Raw genomic sequence first — 15,000 nt, 5'->3', positions numbered from 1 at the left:
ATTGAAATAATCTCATAGTGTCAAGATTTCGATAATGTAATTGTTTATTTTTAGAACGACATTATAGGATAAGTATGAAAGGTCGTAGGAGTGGCTGTGTGATAGGTAAGTTGATTGCTTACCTTAAGGCGGCGAGCTGACACAAACGTTAGCATGTCGGGCGAAATGCGTAACCGTATTTCGTCTGCCGCTACGTTCTGAATTCAAATTCCGCCGAGGTCAACTTTGCCTTTCATCCTTTCGGGGTCGATTAAATAAGTACCAGTTGCGCACTGGGGGTCGATATAATCGACTTAATGCATTTGTCTGTCCTTGTTTGTCCTCTCTGTGTTTAGCCCCTTGTGGGTAGTAAAGAAATAGGTAAGTTGATTGCTTACCAACCACATGGTTCCGGGTTCAGTCCCACTGCGTGGCACCTTGGGCAAGTGTCTTCTACTATAGCCTTGGGCCGACCAAAGCCTTGTGAGTAGATTTGGTAGACGGAAAGAGAAAGAAGCCTGTCGTATATATGTATGTATATATATGTGTATGTGTGTGTGTGTGTCTGTATTTGCCCCTCCCCCAACATCGCTTGACAACCGATGGTGGTATGTTTACCTCCCCGTAACTTAGCAGTTCGACAAAAGGGGCTGATAGAATAAATACTATGCTTACAAAGAATAAGTTCTGGGGCGGATTTGCTCGAATGAAGGTGATGCTCCAGCATGGCCGCGCTGAAAGGACTGAAACAAGTAATAGAAAAAAAAATATCTACAGGAAACGGGCTACTCGACCCGATGAAAATTCTAACAGGGTCCTACCTATAAGGTCATGGGCACTTTATCTTGGCATGAGATCATCACATCGCGCTACATGCATGACAGCCACAACAACACATTTTTCAGATGTCTTAAAATTTATGAAATTTTACTCAAAACTTTTAGTATTTCCTAGAAAGATTTAGAGTTAGCATCGCTGCGTAGAGGATAAACTTGTAGGAAATAAGACCCTCACCTGTCTACTTTCTCGTATCAATTTCATTTATACTGAGAATGAAAAGGAAGCCTTATTCTAATCACGTGACCTGTTAAACCTAACAGTTTAACTATTCCCCAAGTCACATCCTATTTACTGCCTTAGAAAAAAGCATTTTCAATTATGCTGTTTGTTCCTTCTCAAGCCATACCTGGCTCATAGGGCCGGTTTCCCGGATTCTTTGGTGTATAGTTTCCCCATCTGGACAGGACGACGGTCCGTCGCGGGTGAGCTACAAGATGCAGGAGGAAAGAGTGAGAGAAATTTGTGGCGAAAGTGCCACAAGAAGTTCGCCATTACCTTCTGCCGGAGCCGCGTGGAGCTTAAGTGTTTCGCTCATAAACACACACACATTGCCCGGTCTGACGTTCGAACCCGCGATCCCTCGACCGCGAGTCCGCTTCTCTAACCCCTAGGCCACGTGCCTCCACTTCAATTATGTAGTCTACAATAAAAAAGGATTCTCATAACAGAATTACAGCAGGGAGAAGTCGGGACATCCATGAAGTTACGACCGGCGTTAGAGGTCCAAGAAGAGTGGATGAACTGCGTTCAACCAGATGGTCACGACTGGAAAGATTTTGCTTTGGTCATAGTACCTACGCGTTCAGTGCCACGACCTGTGGAACAAAAAAACAGAAGCAGCAACTACGATTGCAATGCAATTTATTATTCTTTCTTTTATTTTTATTCAGCTGTCCTAAGCCGTTCAAGATGTTTCATTTAAAGTTATGCTGTTTACGTCCTTCAGACAAGAAGGAAGGACGACACATTCCGATAATTTTCATTCCAGTTAAATTACCGAGCGACTATTTCTACATGCGTAGAGAAAAAAAAAAGAAAAAATAAATTGAAAAAAAAATTAATAAAAAACAAAAGAAAATACAAAAGACACAAATCAAAAGTAAAAAGCAAAAAAAATTGTATTCAACAGAAACAGGGTTGTTCCATTCTTTTTTATATTTTTTAAACATCTTGTACAATGAATTTAATTGCATTGAAGTTGAGAGAGACATTACGAGACTCTATTGATTTCGTCTTCACTCTGTGCTGTGTTGATTTGGTTTATAACGTCCTCTCTTTTGTGTTATTTCTGGAAAAAAAAAACTTGATTAGTTTCCTACATAACATTTTACACTCTCGGTTGTTAATGATGATAATAATAATAATAATAATAACAATAATAATGATAATAATAATAATAATAATAATAATAATAAAAATGATAATGATAATAATAATAATAATAATAATAATAATAATAATAATAATAATAAAAATTATAATAATAAAAATAATAATAATAAAAATAATAATAATAATAATAATAATAATAATAATAATAATAATAATAATAAAAATTATAATAATAAAAATAATAATAATAAAAATAATAATGATAATAATAATAATAATAATAATAATAAAAATGATAATGATAATAATAATAATAATAATAATAATAATGATAATAATAATAATAATAAAAATAATAAAAATGATAATGATAATAATAATAATAATAATAATAATAATAATGATAATAATAATAATAATAATAATAATAAAAATGATAATGATAATAATAATAATATAATAATAATAATAATAATGATAATAATAATAATAATATAATAAAAATGATAATGATAATAATAATAATAATAATAATAATAATGATATAATAATAATAATAATATAATAATAAAAATGATAATGATAATAATAATAATAATAATAATAATAATAAAAATTATAATAATATAAAAATAATAATAATAAAAATAATAATAATAATAATAATAATAATAATAATAATAATAATAATAAAAATGATAATGATAATAATAATAATAATAATAATAATAATAATAATAATAATAATAGTAATAATAATAATAATAAAGATGATGATAATAATAATAATAGTAATAATAATAATAATAATAAGATGATGATAATAATAATAATAATAATATAAAAATAATAATAATAATAAATAATAATAATAATAATAATAATGAATAATAATAATAATAAATAATAATAATAATAAGAAGAAGAAGAAGAAGAAGAAGAAGAAGAAGAAGAAGAATGATAATAATAATAATAAAAATAATAATAATAAGAAGAAGAAGAAGAATGATAATAATAATAATGGTGTAATTTTCCAGCTTCATAATAGAAACTTTTTCGAATGCTTGCTTTAGTGAAAATTTCGGGTCTAGATTTCAGAAGGTCGGTGGACTTCTTACATTTAAAAGAAATATGAATTCTTTCGTTTATTCAAAACCTTCAACTCATTGTTCTACTAACGTGTGACGTGGATCATGCTACGTCGCTCCATATGATTCTTCGTGGGATATTGTTGGCCTATAGGTCCTCTAGCTAAATTAATGTTTTCTTCTCGTCTACGTGTCGGAAAGAAGACTGGTTGTTGGCATATATTTTATAAAGTTCTATTTATGTAGACCGATAGACTTTATCTTTTGAGTTCTGTCATGTTAAAGAAATGATGTGGATTCAGTCTCATAAAACGCAGAGATAACCGAACCGAGTGCGTGTCTGGGTCTCTGATATATTTTTGAATAGATGCGTGGTATGCTCTGCACTCCTTTGGACTACATCAGCAAGGTCGAGAGAGGAATCCTGATGATTGGGCTACCCAGGATTTTCTTACATATAGTCCAGGCCTGCGCAAAACTGATGAGGAAACTGGAGAGGACATGAAATGTAAAAACCAGACTTGATTACGTTTAGTGCTCATATGTCACCGATGTCAACTTTGCATTTCATCCTTTCGGATTCAACAAAACAAATACCCATTAAATATTGGGGGTCGATCACATCGACTTATCACACTCCTAAAAATGCACCATAATTAAACTATCAGAAATATAATAATGCATTATTATTATATTTCTTTATTGCCCACAAGGGGCTAAATACAGAGAGGACAAACAAGGACAGACAAAGGGATAAAGTCGATTACATCGACCCCAGTGCGTAACTGGTACTTAATTTATCGACCCCGAAAGGATGAAAGGCAAAGTCGACCTCGGCGGAGTTTGAACCCAGAACGTAACGGCAGACGAAATACGGCTACACATTTGGCCCAGCGTGCTAACGTTTCTGCCATTATAATTCTCATTATTGCTATCATTATTGTTGTTGCTGCTGCTATCTTTAATTGCTGTAGTGATGGCGTTAGTGGTAGTCGTAGGAGCAGCACTATTACTAATTCTAGTATACGATTTTTTTCTGCTTTCGGTCCAACCACGTTTTAGATATTTCTATTTTCAGATCTTTATAATTGGATAATTTGTCTATTTCTATAGGAATTTCATAATCGGTTGACTGAACTGATACCTCTACTGAGAGGTACATCCTTTTATTGGTAGTTTTTCACGACAATATCCTGCCGATTTTCCTTAATTTCCTTCTCTATATGGATCGGCATAAAGCCATATGTAGTTACCGTGTCACTCCTTGAGACCGTTTCTATTGTATATTGTATACCATTTCTTTAGTGTCGGTATTTCATAATCATGATTCTATGTTCTGTATCTGAAAGCCTCGACGTTCTCATGCATATGTGTGAATTTGGGGGCAGAGTGTAAAAGATATGAATAAAGATGTTATTCAAATTATACTACATTTGTTTCTATTGCGTGGTTGTTTATTTGTTGATTAATATATTACATTAGATGATTTCGAAACCAGACCATTTCATCAGGCAGTTTGAACAGTTGACGTGTAAGATTGACCGAAATGCGATATATTATAGAACTAAATACGTAAATCTAGATTATTCTTTAAGGCTCTTAATTTCTAGTACTCTTTCTAGTGTTCTTAATGTCTCATAGGTTCTAGTACTCCAAAATTCAAGTTTCCGATCGATCTTTCAACTGATAATTGCATAATGTGTTCCATTGTTTCAATATATTTGTATATATATAACGATCACGCTAGTAAAAATAAAGTTTCTAGAACTGATAGAGATATTTGAAAGATTGTTATGGTCCCTGGATTCCCTGGGAGCCTTCGACTTAACGTAATATTTACACAACATTATACATAGATTTATCTGCTTCAAGATTCACTGTTCCAGATAAGAATGATTTTATGTTCTCTTGAAGTTTATAAATTCTTTTGATGTCGAGAGTTTATATTTATCTTTTCAAAAACATCGGATGGGTCACAGAGTAAAATATTCTAAATGCACTCAAACAGGAAGTGACGGTTTTAAATGTATCAAGGGATCAGATCTCCCACAATGAAATGTACAAGTTATTCGACGGCCCTCTGCATTATTATCGTTACATTTGATAAATGTCATTGATAAAACCTGCGTCGACCCGAGGTTTTGGTTGAGGGTGCTATTTCAGTAGGCACTTAAATAGAACTTTAGATACATATCAAACGTTTTCAACCACAAACGAAGGAAGACATCACTGCAGGAAGGTGTGATGTGATTTATAATATCACTTGTTTGAAGAGAAAGGGGAATTTCAAACCTGCATCAAAGATGCTACAATATAAAACTGAGGATTGGTTTGCAATGAATCTAAATTTTCAAACGGCGGTTGATATATTCCCCACTAAAAGTTAAGAGACGAAACATTCATGAATAGTGTTAAACACTAGAATCAGTGGATGGAGGTGTCGTCAAACTGAAAACGTAAAAAACAAAAATAAATTTTCGGTGTGGTGAATCGAGTAGATGATAGCAAAATAGTCAAATCTCCTGACGCGATCAATGGAATTAGTCACCAGAAGTGAGACGAGGAAGAGAATTACAAAGAAAATATTTTCTGTAGAAAATTAGTGTGGACGCGCAATGGTCCAGTGGTTAGGGCAGCGGACTCACGGTCGGAGGATCGAGGTTTCGATTCTCAGACCGGGCTTTCTGTATGTTTATTGAGCGAAAACACGAGGGTCCGGCAGGGGGTGGTGGCGACCCCTGTTGTACTCTTTCGCCCCAACTTTCTCTCACTCTCTCTTCCTGTTTCTTGAGTAACGCTGCAATGGACTGGCGTCCCGTCCAGCTGGGGGGAACGCATACACCATCTATGGGAAATCGGGCCCATGAGCCTGGCTAGGCTTGAAAAGGGCACATAAATAAAAGAAAATTAGTACTTCGTTCTTTTACTTAATGGATATGAGGCTTGGAATAAAAAGAAGAAATTCATCGGTCATTTACAGCTTGCAATGCAGATTGAAACGGTAAGAAGCGGGGACGGAACATATTCTGCAAAATTCGTCATTTTACTTTAAATTCAGCCATGATTGATTAATTCGGAAGCTAGTCTTATCTGGATAAAATTGTCCAAGCTCATTTCTGTGGACGCCTGAAATATTTTGTATTGTGAGAAAAGTGTATAATTAACGTGTCAATGTGTTGAGCGCTCTTTTAAAAAAGTAGAAGAGGATACGTTGATGGTTTTTTTTCACGCTTTATAGGAATGAGGCAGTATACTGGGAAGGTCGATATTACGGAAATCTTCCTCGTAAGGGTGTCTGATCAGAAAATCTCCATCATAATAATAAGTACTAAAATATTTCCGATATGAGCTTTTTTATTGGAAAATGTTATTTGAAACGTTAAACAGAGGAAATAGAAGGCTACTTATGAAGACTACCATTTCCTCAGTTTAACATTTCAAATAATTTCTGTCAGCTGCAATGGAGATATTTTTATTGAAAATATTTCAACGGTTACTGCTCTATATTCAGCTGTTGGCTTTCTACGTGACCCGTCTATAAAACAGAATACTGAACATATGCAAACGCTGAAAGGAGAAACACAAAAAGAGTAAAAAAACGAGGAAAATTATTTTACTTAAGTGTGAACTAATTTTTTTTTTAAATCGTTGTTCCGAGTTTCTCGCAACGAAATAATTAAAATTAATCTTCAAATATTTATTCGTAATTTAAAACATTGTGCCCGATTTCTCACTCCTAAATATTTATATTGTAATTTTCTCCCCATCCTCATCCTGTCCTAATAACTAGTCTTAATTATTTTAGCGCAAAAATGAATATTAATTTAAAAATTTATTTCTATACTGAAGGAATAACAAAAATGTCTTTCCATAAAAGCGCAGGAAATATGAATGTGTGGGCTCATTCAAGAACGCTGGAAATTATCGAAAACGTGCAAAAAGATTTTGTTTTCGTTCTAACCAAAACAAGCGAACAATTGAAATCTAGAATTTTTCAATTTAATAACATTAAAAAAATAAGATCAAACAGAGTGTGAGTGCATTATTACATTTAGACTTAAAAACGGTTCGAGTAAGCTTTGATGTGTGAGAGTGTAAGTCGATTTAAGTAGATTTAAAATCCTGATATTTTCTTTGAAGGCTTAACCGCAGCGATATGATCTTCGAAAATTGCATAGGAATAAACTTAGGTTTAAATTCTGTTATCTATACCGTTTGCAGTGACGTTTTCCGTGAAAAAAATCGGTCTTTGTTACAGTGAATAGGTGGACACTTGAAGTGGATAGCACCCGCCATAAGTTCGGATAAATGTTTACTTTGCAAGAAATTCAGGTTTTAAAATATTTAATAACACAAATGAACGTTTCCAAAAATGTATAATTGGAGACGTGGAAGTTTACTGACCGGTAGCTGAAAGGGTTGTTTTATTGAGATGCCTGAAATTTTATGAAACTAAACTAGTCTGAAAAGAATCTGGGTTTAGATTATTTGAATGGCCTTAATTGATAAAGGTTAAAAAGACTCTAGGATAAAGCTTGTGATTACTGAATAATAGACGGCAATTTATTTTGTGACATAATTATTTCGTCACATTAAAGAAATAGCTAATTGAAATTTTAAAAAGAAATTACACAAGATGGCGCACCAAGAGATTGTCTCATTAAAATAACGCTGAAAAACAAGATATTAGTTATACGTTGAAGATCTTTAAATGTTAGTGTATAAAGTATGTACCCTGGTATTGAAAACACATTAGGGACATGTATATATTTAAACCAAAATAGTCTGAGGTTTTCCTGATATTTACTTCATTGATGAAGATATAAAAAATTACCACCCTCGGTTAATATAATTTTAGTCATCACCCTGCTTTGACACGAAATGTACCCTAAGAGCGATTCAGTCACAGATAGGCTGTACCATTATAAACATTTCTGTATGAATACGTGTATGGTTGAATGGGGATATAGTCAGTTAGGCAGTGGTAGTGAGCGTTAGTTGCATAACAGATGATTCTCGAAATGTTTATATTTTCTTATATTTTGCATTTCATACTTAAATATAGTTCAGCATTACGCAGTTTTTAAAGAAGATGCCATCATTTGCTATGTAACGCTCACATCTTTATTTCTGCTCGTATATGGTCTTGATTTTTTAGCAAGTTTTCATTTAGTTTAATTAGTATTGGTATCATTTTCTTGTAATTGACAAGTTTATTCAGATAAATGAAGAACGGTGGATTTATCCTTGGTTATGCATGTGTAGTATACGTATATAATATTAAGATTTGGTCTGGTTTCGTTTAGTTCGGTGGGGATAAATGTAAATCTATATGTTATGGCTTCTGCATTGTAGAAGACGTTTATAGCGGTCAGGCATAGCGATTCTACATAAGTAACTGTTCCCAGTCCTTTTTCGTGTTATATTGGAAATGATATTCTTCATATTGGTGATCCAACTGTAATTTAATGCAAGACTATAATTATCAAATAATTTTATATATTTATTGCTAATGGGGGAGTGATTACAGATAGTGCTTGTTAGGTTTCAGCGATAATAAGCTTAACATTTAGCGTCAAGAGACGTGTAACCTAAAGGATATTTAGTCACTTACTCCTAGTTTGGAAAACTGAGGGATTAAGAGACTTATACTTTTATATCCGGTATCTGGCAAGATACTATTTTGGAGTAAGAGGTTACGCTATCGACTATTTAGTTGGTAACACTTCTACTTATGATATTTAGGATTTCATTAAAATGTATGAACTAAAGTTGGTATAAGAATTTCATTAGCTATATTAAATGTTTAATGTATGTTGGTAGGGAAATTAAGAGGAGATCCGAGGATCGTAACTATAGTTCAGTTTATAAGTTATTCATATTTTACACCGAAAGTACTGCATCTACCGTGTGTCAGTTGGCATTTTCAGCTATGGCTAACCCATTATTTTTGGCTAATATTAGAGAATACGGTTATTAGAAAAATATTCGTCTGCAAGATTTTCAGCTTCAAAGGGATTCTAATTTCACAAACATAAGTAGTTGTTGATTTTATACGTCTAGATGTATATTTGCTTGTACTTCTGTGTCTGTGTGTATGTATGGGTATGCATGTGTCGGTTATGTATACATGTATGATGACTTGAATCGCAGGTAACAGTATCAATATGATCGTGAATTATATATATATATATATATATATATATATATATACGTGTGTGTGTGTGTGTGGAGGCGCAATGGGCCAGTGCTTAGGGCAGCGAACTCACGATCGTAGGATCGTGGTGTCGATTCCCAGACCGAACGTTGTGAGTGTTTATTGAGCGAAAACACCTAAAGCTCCACGTGCCTCCGGCAGGGGTGGTGGAGATCCCTGCTGTATTCTTTCGCCACAACTTTCTCTCACTCTCGCGCATTGTGACCAGTGATGTGTAGCAATATCTGATAGCCTGGTCGGTCACGTATGTGTGTATGTGTGTGTAGAACTAGCTCTCTAACGCACATATTTATACATATATATATATAATATATATATATATGTACGTATGCATATATACATACACACATACACACCCACGCACACCTACTCACACACACGCCCACACACGCTCTCACACACGCTCTCACACACACGCACGCACGCATAATCCATTTAAGTAGAGGCAGCAAGGATATAACATACATGTAAGAAAGTAAGAGCTAGATCCATTAATACTAAGATCAAATATTCTACGTAACAAAAATATTTAAATATATTCTGAACTAATAAAAAAAATAATAAAAGATCTCATCCTTCAGGAGCTTGATAACAAAATTATTCTATTTTATATAAATTATTCCAGCAGGTTTTCAAACTCAAAGACGATCCTATGTCAGAAATTTACTTGTAGGTGATGAAAGTTAGCGAAATTACATCTTCAACGCCTACTAGTATGTTTATATATGTGACTTTTTTATGCATGTGAGAATGATAGCATTTTTGGGCTTTGTATATTGGATAAGTTAGTTTTTATTTTTATTTTTTGCCGTCTGACTTCGATTATCGATTTATTTCCCAAAGATTTTACATCATGAAACCATATTTTGATCCATAATATTTTTTCCTATTTCACTTGCAAAGAAAACTTATTAAATGCGTGTAATGTTAGAGCTAACACGTTCAGTAGATTCGAAGTGGAAAGATCTTTCGCTGCAACTGTAGACTCGGTAGAAAATTTTCTTACTAGACGGTATCTGTGACAAATGTGCATTAAAAAAAAATTATTGCTATTCAGCTTTTTGAATTTAAGTTGGGGCTATCTACCCAACAAAAAACTGAATAAAATCATAAACCGTATTTTTTCCCGTTTATTTCTTACTGAAAATAAAGTTTGATCGATGATGCTTTTGTTATAAAGAATATTCGCCATATTCATGTAAAATGATACACAAAATGCTTGAGCACACACGGACGAGAAAAGGCCTTTCGGCGTAGAAATAATCTCGGAAAAAAAACTTCCTCGGAAACAACAGGTGCGAAAACACTTTGGACTATCTATGATGTTATTGGATCGTAGGATGCAGTCATCATTGAGTTATTTCGTGTTGTCAACTACAACCACTGTCATGCACAACCCGATAACTACAAATCAATGATATTGGACATTAGCTGATGCTTGCAAAGCTTGATCAAGCTAGGATTAAATACTAAAGTTGCACAAAATAGCTTTCAATAAAATATAATTAATATAAAACAATGTTTACCACGCTTGAGTACACTCGGACGTAATAAGACTTTTCACTGCTGAAATAGTCTCAGGAGAAGACTCTTCTCCAAGACATGTATGAGAAAATTTGGCTGTAAATGACGTCACTAGATTTTAAGAAGCATGCATTTTATTTCTCTGTTCTTTCACATCGTCACATACGGACGCCAAATATTTCCTTAGCTTGGCCAAGCTTAATGCTCATCAATAGAAGTACTCTTTGCTTTTCTAATGTGGTGGAATCGTACTTTTTGGGTTGTGAAAGTTAGACCTGGTTTTCGGAGCTGAAGACACGAAAGAATGCAGAAACCTGTGCGTTCTACGATCTAATAACGCCGTTTACAATGTGTTTGTACATATGTCTAGAAGGAAAGTCCCTCCCAAGACTATTTCTGCAGTAAAATTCTTCTCACGTCTAAGTATATTTGAACTTGTAAAATATGATTTTACTTTAATATAGTTTATTAAAGCTGCTTCGTCGGAATTTAATACTTATCATATAATAGAGGGCGGCGAGCTGATAGAATCACTAGACAGAAAAACTTGGAACAGAAAGACGGTCAAAATACTTAACGGCATTTCACCCGTTTTTGTGTTCTGAGATCAAATTTCACCGAGGTCGACTTTGCCTCTCCTCCATTGCAGAATGATAAAATAAGTACTAGTTGAGCACTTGGGGCCAATGTAATTGACTTACTCCCTCGCACAAGAATGGTGACCTTGTGCCAAAATTTGAAATCAATATTTATTATATAATTAAAAGCATCGGGAGCGTTCGCTTTCTTATATATTGAATATATATATATATATATATATATATTATATATAATATATATATATATATATATATATATATATGCATATATATATATATAATATATATAGTCAGTAAAAAAGGGGTAGAATTAATTAATTGTTAATCAATTCGACCAAGCAGTATTCGGTATGTAAAAGGACCATTTACGGTATATTTGAAGTATTAATTTATAAAAATATGGTAAAGTAAAAAAATTCACTTTACCGCACACCGAACTTTTCAGAAATAGCAGCCAAAAATTTGGCTATTTCTTCAACTGCAAGTAAAAGTCTCCAGACAATGCATACTCAGAAAAATAACTCACATAGGTATAAGGGAAAAACAATGAAAGATCACATCCATATAAGATACCCGAGAACAGCCTGTTTCTGGATTCGTGGGTTAAACGCCACTTTTCCTTCATCAGCTCAGAGATTTCTTCTGATTTGGATTTGAAAATACTAAGAACCAAACATACCCATCCGATATCTGTAACATCGGACAAACTATGCTGGACACCCAGTACTAGCGAATCCAAAAATACAAATGAGATCTATTATTCTCCCTGTCCACCCACGTGAGTCATAGAGTAGTGCATTTCTACAGACGCGAAAACTGTAGTTCAAATTCTTGGAGAGAAAGCATTATATTGTCAGTAAAAACGGGGTAGAATTAATTAATTGTTAATCAATTCGACCAAGTAGTATTCGGTATGTAAAAGGACCATTTACGGTATATTTGAAGTATTAATTTATAAAAATATGGTAAAGTAAAAAAATTCACTTTACCGCACACCGAACTTTTCAGAAATAGCAGCCAAAAATTTGGCTATTTCTTCAACTGCAAGTAAAAGTCTCCAGACAATGCATACTCAGAAAATAACTCACATAGGTATAAGGGAAAAACAATGAAAGATCACATCCATATAAGATACCCGAGAACAGCCTGTTTCTGGATTCGTGGGTTAAACGCCACTTTTCCTTCTAACCCACGAATCCAGAAACAGGCTGTTCTCGGGTATCTTATATGGATGTGATCTTTCATTGTTTTTCCCTTATACCTATGTGAGTTATTTTCTGAGTATGCATTGTCTGGAGACTTTTACTTGCAGTTGAAGAAATAGCCAAATTTTGGCTGCTATTTCTGAAAAGTTCGGTGTGCGGTAAAGTGAATTTTTTTTACTTTACCATATTTTTATAAATTAATACTATATATATATATATAATATATATATATATATATATACATATACACATATTTACATACATATTATATATATATATATATATATATATATATATATACATATACACATATTTACATACATATATATATATATACTAGAGTACCCGTGACCTGTTGGGGCACCGGGAAACTATGAGTTTCCCAGCAATGGAGTTTTGTTTTTCATTTCCAGGTTATTTCGCATGCTTTCAAAGAATATGAGATCAAAATCACGCGTAAACGGCTCCTTTCCCCAGAAAATAAAAATATTGGCTGCTATTTCTTGCAAGCTCTGCTAACACGTAACAGGTATTTCGAGTCTTTTATCGCAAATAGCTGTTATGTGGTAGTAGGGCGTGCTAGAAATGGCAGCCAAATGTTTTGAACTGAGATACGTTGAATGCACTCGAAAAAATCCTATGGAAAAAAGCTATTTCACACCTAGGTTACGAACGGATCTTTTAGGAAATATTCACCGTAGTTTTAAAGTCATTTTCACTTTAAAATATTTTTTAGATATGCCAAAAAAAAAATATGTATATATGTATAAGTGAATTCCTTGAATTATATTATCCGGACGGATACCGTATTAGCTCTTAGTTCAGTTCCAGTTAACGGCTGTGACTACAATTTGTAGCAAATCACACCGTGAATTCTTCCGATGGTTAAGTCAATGTACGCTTTACTGGACGATAAAAGTTTCTGGAGCATATATGATTATTAATAATAAAGAGTATGGAGACTTGTACATCCACAAAATTTATTCTATTAATTTATACAGCATATTATAATGACCTATAATGACGTGTATGTCATCGTATGCTGCATAAGATTATCACATAAATATTGGGGATGTAGAAATCTCTATACTCTTCATTACTTGATATATGTGTTTGTGTGTTTGTGTGTGTGTGTGTGTATGTAACATACACACACATATCTAGTAATATATATGTATATATATATAGTATATATATATGTATATATATATATATATATATATATATATATATATATATATATATATGTATATATATATATATATATATATATAATATATATTATATATATTATATATATATATATATATATGTACACATACACACACACAAGCATGAATTTCAAAGAGTAAAATAACGAACAGATACTAAAAAACAAGGCAGTAAGAATTAGAAGCGATGAGATGCTTCGAGAGTGAAGTCGATCTATATTGTACATAAGTAAAATATTTAGTATATTCCATTTCGCCTACGAATTTGAACGTACTCATCGAAGCATATCTTGGAATTGCTCTATGTATGTATGCGTGTGTGTATGTATGTATGTATGTATGTATGTATGTATGTATTTACGTATGTATGTATGTATGTATGTATGTATGTATGTATGTATGTATGTATGTATGCACGTATCTATCTATCTATCAGTCTATCCATATATATATATGTATGTGTGTGTGTATGTAAATATGTATATTTATACATGTATAAATGAATGTATTTACATACATTTATCTATGCACAAATATAAATATGTGCATATATATGTATATATCAATATACATATATATATATATATGTGTGTGTATATATGTATGTATATATATATACATAAACTATGCATAAATGTATATATGTGTATATATATGTATACATCAATATATATATATATACATATGTGTATCTATGTACATATATATATGTAAATGGAAATATATATGTATATACATACATATATATGTACATATGTTTATACATATATACACATGTATACACCCACTCTCACAAGTACACACATATTGAAAGTGTTGTCTTAAATACTTTAAGTTATTTTTTCAAGCATTATATATTGGACTGCAGCGATATTGGGGGACTGTCAGGAACAGTTTTAGTCAAATATATCGATCCACAATCCTTGTTTCCTTACGATACTTATTTTATTGATCTCAGCTAAAACTTCGAATGTAAAGCAAAGCAACTCGACGTAACACTTTGCA

At 32.7% G+C, this 15,000-nt stretch overlaps 1 long non-coding RNA gene across 1 annotated transcript in view; it reads right to left on the bottom strand.

Annotated features, from left to right (window-relative positions):
- Window positions 1-1,954: 1,954 nt before the first annotated feature.
- The window catches only part of LOC118766010, a 66,408-nt gene continuing 53,362 nt past the window's right edge, over window positions 1,955-15,000 (bottom strand). Inside the window, exon 2 of the long non-coding RNA XR_005001936.1 lies at window positions 1,955-2,107. This is a non-coding gene — a long non-coding RNA (uncharacterized LOC118766010). The remainder of the gene's footprint in view (window positions 2,108-15,000) is intronic.

Source organism: Octopus sinensis, linkage group LG14 (genome assembly GCF_006345805.1).
Source record: "Octopus sinensis linkage group LG14, ASM634580v1, whole genome shotgun sequence".
Lineage (NCBI taxonomy): Eukaryota > Metazoa > Mollusca > Cephalopoda > Octopoda > Octopodidae > Octopus > Octopus sinensis.
This window is presented reverse-complemented; position numbering and strand designations above follow the sequence as displayed.